The sequence below is a fragment of the Apium graveolens genome, chromosome 7 (genome assembly GCF_009905375.1).
Source record: "Apium graveolens cultivar Ventura chromosome 7, ASM990537v1, whole genome shotgun sequence".
In the NCBI taxonomy this organism is placed as follows: domain Eukaryota; kingdom Viridiplantae; phylum Streptophyta; class Magnoliopsida; order Apiales; family Apiaceae; genus Apium; species Apium graveolens.
Genome location: NC_133653.1, coordinates 49209334 through 49218224, shown reverse-complemented (window position 1 = coordinate 49218224; position 8891 = coordinate 49209334). Strand labels below are relative to the sequence as shown.

The 8891-nt window shown below is 38.2% G+C and overlaps 1 non-coding gene across 1 annotated transcript; it reads right to left on the bottom strand.

The window, feature by feature from the left end:
- Window positions 1-7561: 7561 nt before the first annotated feature.
- Window positions 7562-7668, bottom strand: LOC141675749 (small nucleolar RNA R71). The gene has a single exon (XR_012556384.1). It is a non-coding gene; the product is annotated as a small nucleolar RNA R71 (small nucleolar RNA).
- Window positions 7669-8891: the final 1223 nt, after the last annotated feature.

Here is an 8891-nt window from a genome sequence, read left to right as displayed (position 1 = left end):
CCAAGAAATTGGCAGCTACCACTTGTGCTTTTCCTGTCAATTTTGCAACCTGCAAAATCTGCATCTGAGTAACCTATTAATTTAAAATCTGATTCTCTAGGATACCATAATCCTAGATCAGCTGTTCCTTTAAGATACTTAAAGATTCTTTTTACAGCTGTTAAGTGAGGTTCTCTTGGATCTGCTTGAAATCTTGCACAAAGACAGGTAGCAAACATGATATCTGGTCTACTAGCAGTTAGATAGAGAAGTGAGCCAATCATACCTCTGTAATCAGTAATATCTACTGAATTACCAGTATCCTTATCCAGTTTTGTTGCAGTGGCCATGGGAGTGGATGCACTTGAACAGTCTTGCATTCCAAATTTTTTCAGCAAGTTTCTGGTGTACTTAGATTGACAAATAAAAGTTCCTTCTTCACTCTGCTTGACTTGAAGGCCCAGAAAATAACTAAGTTCTCCCATCATACTCATCTGATATCTTGACTGCATTAGGTTGGCAAACTTTTTGCAAAGTTTGTCATTTGGAGACCCAAAAATAATATCATCAACATAAATCTGGATCAAAAGTAAGTCCTTGCCATGGTTGAGATAGAACAATGTTTTGTCAATAGTTCCTCTGTTGAATCCACTTTCCAGAAGAAACTGAGCTAAAGTCTCATACCATGCTCTAGGAGCTTGCTTAAGTCCATAAAGTGCTTTATCAAGCCTGTAGACATAATCTGGATGTTTGGAATCTACAAAGCCTGGAGGTTGTTCAACATATACTTCCTCTTCCAATTCTCCATTGAGAAAAGCACTTTTCACATCCATTTGAAAGACAGTAAACTTTTTGTGAGCAGCATAAGCCATGAATATCCTTATGGCTTCTAACCTAGCAACTGGAGCAAATGTTTCATCATAGTCAATTCCCTCCTGTTGAGAATATCCTTTTGCAACCAGCCTTGCCTTGTTCCTTACAATTATGCCATCACTGTCAGTTTTGTTTCTGAATACCCACTTTGTACCAACAACCGATCTATTCTTGGGTCTTGGCACTAAGGTCCAGACTTTGTTTCTTTCAAATTCATTCAACTCTTCCTGCATTGCTTGCACCCAATCAGCATCTTGAAGAGCTTCTTCCACTTTCTTTGGCTCAGACTGAGAGAGAAAAGAATTGTAAAGACATTCATTCGAAGTACCTGTTCTAGTTCTGACACCTGCCTCAGGATTTCCAATTATTAAATCAGGTGTATGTGATTTTGTCCACTTCCTTGCAGATGGAAGATTTTCTCTAGAACTGGATGCTCCCCCATGATTCATGCTGTCTTCGGTTTCATTTTCTGATGCTCCCCCTGAAACTATGCTCTCTGAGTTGGATCCTTCAGTATTTAGATTTTCAGTACTGTCAGTACTTGGCTTATCAGAACTTGACGAATCAGAATTTGAAGAGCCAGATGTATGTTCTGATGCTTCTTGAGATGTGATAATATCTTGAGTATGCTCCCCCTGCATTGGTGCATCTTCCTTTGACGTAGTCACCACAGTTTCAATAACATCAGAGTTTAATCCATCAGAATTTACAGTATCAGGACTTAGACTGTCAGGACTTGAGGTATCAGAATATGAATCTTCATTTTCAAATCTCAGCTTATCATGATCAATGCAATCTTCAAGTCCAGTGATCTTCTTGTCATCAAAAGAGACATTGATAGATTCCATGACCACTTTTGTTCTCAAATTATAGACTCTGAAGGCTTTTGTAGAAAGTGGATATCCTACAAAGATTCCCTCATCAGCTTTTAGATCAAACTTGGATAGCTGTTCAGGATGAGTCTTGAGAACAAAACACTTACATCCAAATACATGAAAGTATTTGAGATTTGGCTTTTTGTTCTTCACCATCTCATATGGTGTTTTTCCATGCTTGTTAATGAGTGTTGCATTTTGAGTAAAACAAGCAGTCTGCACAGCTTCAGCCCAGAAATAGGTTGGAAGCTTTGCTTCTTCAAGCATTGTTCGTGCAGCTTCAATTAGAGTTCTATTCTTCCTTTCAACAACTCCATTTTGCTGTGGAGTTCCAGGAGCAGAAAATTCCTGCTTTATTCCATGATTTTTGCAGAACTCTTCCATTATCAAATTCTTGAATTCAGTGCCATTATCACTCCTCAAAATTTTCACAGAATCTTTGATCCATTTATCCAGATGTTTGACATGATCAATCAGGATAGATGCAGTTTCACTTTTTGTGTGCAAGAAATACACCCATGTGTATCTGGTGAACTCATCTACTATGACCAACGCATATTTCTTCTTTGCAATAGACATGACATTCACTGGACCAAATAGATCAACATGAAGTAGATAATAAGGCTCAAGAATTGATGATTCAGTCTTGCTCTTGAACGAAGATTTTCTTTGTTTAGCCTTCTGACATGAGTCACAAAGACCATCAGGAACAAACACTGATTTTGGCAGTCCTCTCACAAGATCTTTCTTGATCAGTTCATTTATCTTGTTGAAGTTTAAATGAGAGAGTTTCTTGTGCCAATTCCAGCTTTCTTCAGTTGAGGCTCTACTCACTAAACAGATTGCAGAACCATCAGAACTTGTTGAAAGCTTAGCTTCATAAATGTTACCACGCCTGAATCCCTTCAGAACAATTTTTCCTTTAGATTTACTAACTATTTCACAATGTTCTGCAAAGAAATCAACATGATAACCTCTGTCACAGATTTGACTTATACTCAGTAAGTTGTGTTTAAGTCCTGAGACCAGAGCTACATCTTTAATAATGACATTCCCAAGATTGATATTGCCATATCCCAAAGTTTTTCCAATGTTGCCATCTCCATAAGAAACACTTGGGCCAGCTTTCTCCACAAAGTCTGATAGCAGGGCCTTATTTCCAGTCATATGTCCTGAACATCCACTGTCCAGAACTAAAATATTTTTCCTGTTGCCCTGCAATCAAAAAGACCACTAATTATTAGTTTTAAGGACCCAGACTTGCTTGGATCCTTTGGCCTTTTTAGGTTTGTTAACATTTGCAGCGGATTTAACATCAGATTTTATGTTAACAGTTTTCTTATCAGAACTTATACTAGAAGGAACAACAGAAACTTTCTTTAAAGAAGGTTTTATTTGATAATAATCATAGTACAAACTATGATATTCCTTACAAGTATAAATGGAATGCCATAAACTACCACAATGAAAACAAGGATTTTGTGGTTTGTATCTAACAGACTGACTCTTAACTCCTGACTTTGTAGATAAGGAGTTAATATTCTTATTCTTCCTGCAAAAAGAAGCCAGATGGTTAGAACTTCCACAGTTATGACATGCTTTCCTAGGAGCATCAGGAACAGATTTATAGTTATTGCTTTTATTCACACCTTCCTTTCCATTCCTGTTTTTCCTAGGTGATTTTACCTTGTTTGCATTCTTAACATCTTTCAGCTTATGCTTAAGCTGCTTCTTTGTCATTAAGCCTATGTTAACTTCAGCTGTCTTTTCCTGTTTTAGTTTGTCAGAAGCTAATTCCTTTTTAACTTCTGATTTCTCATTTTCGGATTTTTCAGTTACAAACTTAACAGGTTTTAACTTCGGCTTTTGCTTATCAACAGGCTTAATTTCTACAGTTCCTTTTTTATTTTCTCCATAGCCTAAGCCCTCTTTCCAGTTTCCACTGCTTAGCAAATTTTGAGTTGTTTTGCCAGAGTTAGTCCAAGTTCTGATAATCTCTCTCTCCTTTTCTAACTCAGTTTTTAGAGATTCATTCATTTTTAGCACTTCATCCCTAACATAAAAAGCATCATCTCTATCCTGCTGAGTTTGATGAAACATGACTAACTCTTTTTCTAAGAAATCATTTCTTTTCCTAAAAGCAAGATTTTCAGAAGTTAATCTTTCACATGTTAAAGTTTGATCTCTATAACTAACAAACATGGTTTTAAGATATCTTCTCAACTCATTAATATCATCAGTATGAAAAGCATAAGTAGTCTGAGGTACCTTTGTTTCAGCAGCTTCAGAACTGCTCTCAGAACTTGATTTATCAGCATTTGCCATCAATGCATAGTTCTCCTCACTTTCAGAGTCTGAGGTGTCTGTCCAGCTTTTCTGCTTTGTGACAAGAGCTTTGCCTTTGTCATTCTTGGTCTTCTTGCAATCAGGAGATATGTGGCCTTTCTCACCACAATTATAACATTTAACATTAGCGTAATCTCCTCTGTCAGACTTTCCTCCTCTTCTGAAATTCTTCTTATCAGAACTTATGCCTTTCCTGGAAAACTTCTTTCCCTTCCTGAACTTCCTGTATGCAATCTTTGTGATTCCTTTCACCATAAGAGCACACAGCTTCATCATCTCCTCATCAGCATCAGTTTCAGGCAAGCTTTCAGTATCTGAGTCATCATCACTCTCAGAACTTGATGACTCAGTATCAGATTTTATGATAAGAGCTTTACCCTTATCTTTCTTTGAGGAAGGTGGTTTGGGGGATTCCTCTTCAACCTTGAGAGCAACTGTCCTTGACTTTCCTCCTTTCCTCTTGCTTCTTTGTTCCATCTCAAGTTCATGAGTCTTGAGCATTCCATAGATTTCATCAAGAGTTGTTTCATCAAGATTGTAGTTGTCTCTTATTGTTGTTGCCTTCAAATCCCAACATTCAGGAAGAGCTAACAGGAATTTGAGGTTTGTATCTTCAAGATCATACTCCTTATTTACTAATGACAAGTCATTCAAGAGTTTGACAAATCTATCATATACATCAGTCAATGACTTATTAGTCCTAGAGTCAAAGTGTTCATACTCTTGAGTGAGTATTGTCTTCCTGTTCTTCTTAACTGTTTCAGTTCCTTGACACCTTGTCTCCAGTGCATCCCATATCTCCTTAGCAGTCTTGCAGTTGATTACCCTGTTTGACATTACATTATCAATGGCACTATGCAATAAGTGACGTACCTTTGCATCCTTAGCAATAGATGCTATATCTTCAGCAGTGTAATCATTCTTTTCCTTTGGTACGGTCATTGCTGCTTCACTTGCAACTACAACAGCGAGCTTGGTAGGTTTGTGAGGCCCTTCCTTGATTCTATCAAGGTATTCTGGATCTGTTGCTTCCAGAAACATGGTCATCCTTACCTTCCATATGGGATATTCAGATGGTCTCAATATGGGAACTCTGATAGTCTCATATCGACTCTGAGTTGATGTCTTTGATGATTCCTCAGTTTTGGTAGGCTTAGTTGGAGTTTCTGTGTCAGACATGATTGTGTTTGGATCTTTAACTGTATGTGTGTTAACAGATAGCTCTGATACCACTTGTTAGGTCACACTTTCACTGTAGAGGGGGTGAATACAGTGTTTATTACAATCAAATCAAACTTCAAGAACTTATGTAACAGAAAACAAACTTTATTTAAACAATAAACTCTGTTACAATCTGGAACTGTTATCTCTCAGTGATGAACAAAATATCACGAGAGCTGCTAGGGTTATAATAAATAATATTCTCGATAATGATAACGCTTATAGTGTAAACCCTATGTCTGTGTTTATATACTACACAGTTACAAGATAATCGCTAATTGATATGGAATATAATTCTGCTTCCTAAAATATATCAATCAGATATCTTCTATTCCAAGTATTCCATTCTTCACGGAATTCCTTCTTCATGCATATCTCTTCTTATGTTTATCTTGATCTTCTTAACTTTAATCAGCTACTGTCCTTATCTGATCATCCTTCAGCACTTAAGTTCTGATATCTATCTCCTGATAACATAAGTACTGATATCCCTTAAGTTCTGACTTCCAGTATAAGTACTGATCAGTTAAGTACTGATTTGTTCTGTTCAAATAAGATCTGAAATCTAAACATAAAACATATTAGCCATGACATTATCAAATATATCTAACACAAGAAGCGAAGGAGATAAGGAAGAAGACCGATTTAGCACACCGCAACGAAGAGGAAGCATATTTTCTTGTGATTCTTGTTTCGTTGTAACGTTGGATGCTAGTTTTCTTGCTTTGACTTATTTACTCTTGTGACGTACTCTGTTTTAATATAATTAGTTTAGTTATTATTTTCTTGTGTCTGTTTATCATGATTTCATATGAACCCATGATGGCGATAAGTTCTATTATGGGCTAATCGAGATCATGGGGTTGCAACGGATTTATTATGGAATTCTTTAGTTAATTGTTTAATACTTTAGTGTGTGATGATTGCATGATATCTAGTATTGGTTGTGCGTTTTCGTCTTATGTGCGTCGCGAACATATAAGATAGGGTGTTAATCTCTTATGAAGCGACGGTGGATCTTGAGATTTAGAACTTGCCATGCTAGCATAGGTTCATGTACGTTGTGCATGATTAGTGGGTAACTCTAACAGTTTTATTTGCCCTATGTAATCCAAAGGAATAACTTGTGCTTAAATCGTTGTGTTGTCAATTTTTGTAGACATATAGGAACTCAACATAATTGATGACTATTCAACTTCTATCTTAATTGTGGATGTTTGGTAGAATGGTATTAGTACAATGAAAGTTGGCTTTTATCAGTTTCGTGTTATTCGATTAATATCATCACTGTCACATACTAAAGGTAATAACAATGGCTATAGAAGGAAGTAATAATGAAGTTGTGATCTCATGAGTGTTTTATTATTGATAAATTGAAGTGTTAGTTAAGTGGTTAATTAAGTAGTTAATTATAGTTAATATTTAATCAACAATTTTAAGTGTTATTATCTTAACATTGAGAAGTAATCATACATTGGTGAGTGAGTTTAATTAGACAATAATTTAGTCTGAGTCTCTGAGGGAACGAACTAGAAAGTATTCTATATTACTTGCGAACGCGTATACTTGCGTGAATATTAGCGCGTGTTTTCGCCCTAACAAGTTTTTGGCGCCGCTGCCGGGGACTCGGTGTATTTGTTTAGTTTATGTACTTACCATCATTGGTCATTAGGACTCAGTGATTAGGACGTAGTAGTTACTTATTTTTTCTGGGTGTGTTTCAGGTACTTTAGCAAGCGTTTATGCAAACTCGTTCTCGTGCTCGCAAGAGGACTTTAGATACAGCTGAGGAGACAGACGAAGTTCTTGATATTCCGTAGAAGTTAGATTTTGAGGATTCGGATTCAGGAACTGAGCAGAAAGAACCAGTAAACATGGGAGATCGTATTGTTCAAGCTGATCCAGCTCTTATGGATTTTTCTCGGACTAAAATTGATGACATTCAGTCAAGTATCCTTCATCCGGCTATTCAAGCTAACACCTTTGAAATCAAGCCGGGCACTATTCAGATGGTGCATAATTCTGTTTCTTTTGGAGGAGCGGCAACTGAAGACCCCAACATGCACATAAGGAATTTTGTCGAGATCTGCAGCACTTTTAAGTATAATGGCGTGACTGATGAGGCTATCAAGTTGAGGCTTTTCCCATTCTCTCTGAGGGATAAGGCTAAAGACTGGTTACATTCTGAACCAGCTGGGTCCATCACTACGTGGCAAGATCTTGCGCAAAAGTTTCTGGTGAAGTTTTATCTGATGGCAAAGACTGCTGCTATGAGGAGTGCTCTTACTCAGTTTGCGCAGCAACCTACAGAATCTATGTGCGAGGCTTGGGAATGCTACAAGGAAATGTTGAGAAAATGTCCACATCATGGAATGCCGGATTGGATGGTGATCACTGGTTTCTATAATGGTTTGGGGGCCCAATCTCGGCCCATGCTCGATGCAGCAGCTGGAGGAGCCTTATGGACTAAAAGCTATACTGAGGCGTATAATCTTATCGAGACGATGGCTGCAAATGAGCATCAAAACCCAACTCAGAGGATGACGTCAGGCAAGGTAGCAGGTATTCTGGAAGTTGATGCAGCCACCGCTATTGCAGCCCAGCTCCAAGCGCTATCAATGAAGGTTGATTCTTTGGCTACGTATGGAGTTAATCAAATAGCTATGGTTTGTGAGCTTTGTGCAGGTTCTCATGCTACGGATCAGTGTTCTCTTGTAAACGAATCTGTTCAGTATGTGAATAATTATCAGCGACAACAGCAGCCTATGCCAGCGACCTATCATCCTAACAACAGAAATCATCCAAATTTCAGCTGGGGGAATAATCAGAATGCTATTCAGCCACCATATCAGCAAGGAGTGAGTAAACAGTTTAACCCACCTGAATTCCAGCAACCACAGCAGTATGCTACAAGGCAATCATATCCTCAACAGGGAAGTATAGCTGCACCCACTAGTGCTGATTTTGAGGAACTTAAGCTGTTGTGCAAGAGTCAGGCGGTTTCTATCAAGACCTTGGAAAATCAAATCGGTCAATTAGCCAATGCAGTGCTCAATCGTCAACCTGGCACTCTTCCCAGTGACACGGAAGTACCAGGCAGGAAGGAAGCTAAAGAGCAAGTCAAGGCTATTACCTTGAGGTCTGGAAAAGTGGCTGATGCTGAAAAGGCAAAGGAAGTCGTAGTTGAAATTAGAGGTGACGAATCTAAGCAAAAGGAGAAAGTGGCGGAACCAAGGAAGACTACTGTTGAACACACTCTGCCTGAGGCTAATACAGGGGAGAAACAGCTCTATCCTCCACCACCTTTTCCTAAGAGATTGCAGCAACAAAAGCTGGATAGACAGTTCGGGAAGTTTCTGGAGGTGTTCAAGAACTTCACATCAATATACCTTTCGCTGAGGCTCTGGAACAAATGCCTAGTTATGCGAAGTTTATGAAGACTATTCTTTCAAGGAAGGTGAAACTGATGACCTTGAAACCGTTGCTCTCACGGAAGATGCAGCGCTGTTCTGCAACAAAAGTTACCACCAAAAACTGAAAGATCCAGGGAGCTTCACCATTCCTTGCACATTGGAAATCTGACGTTTGACAAGTGCC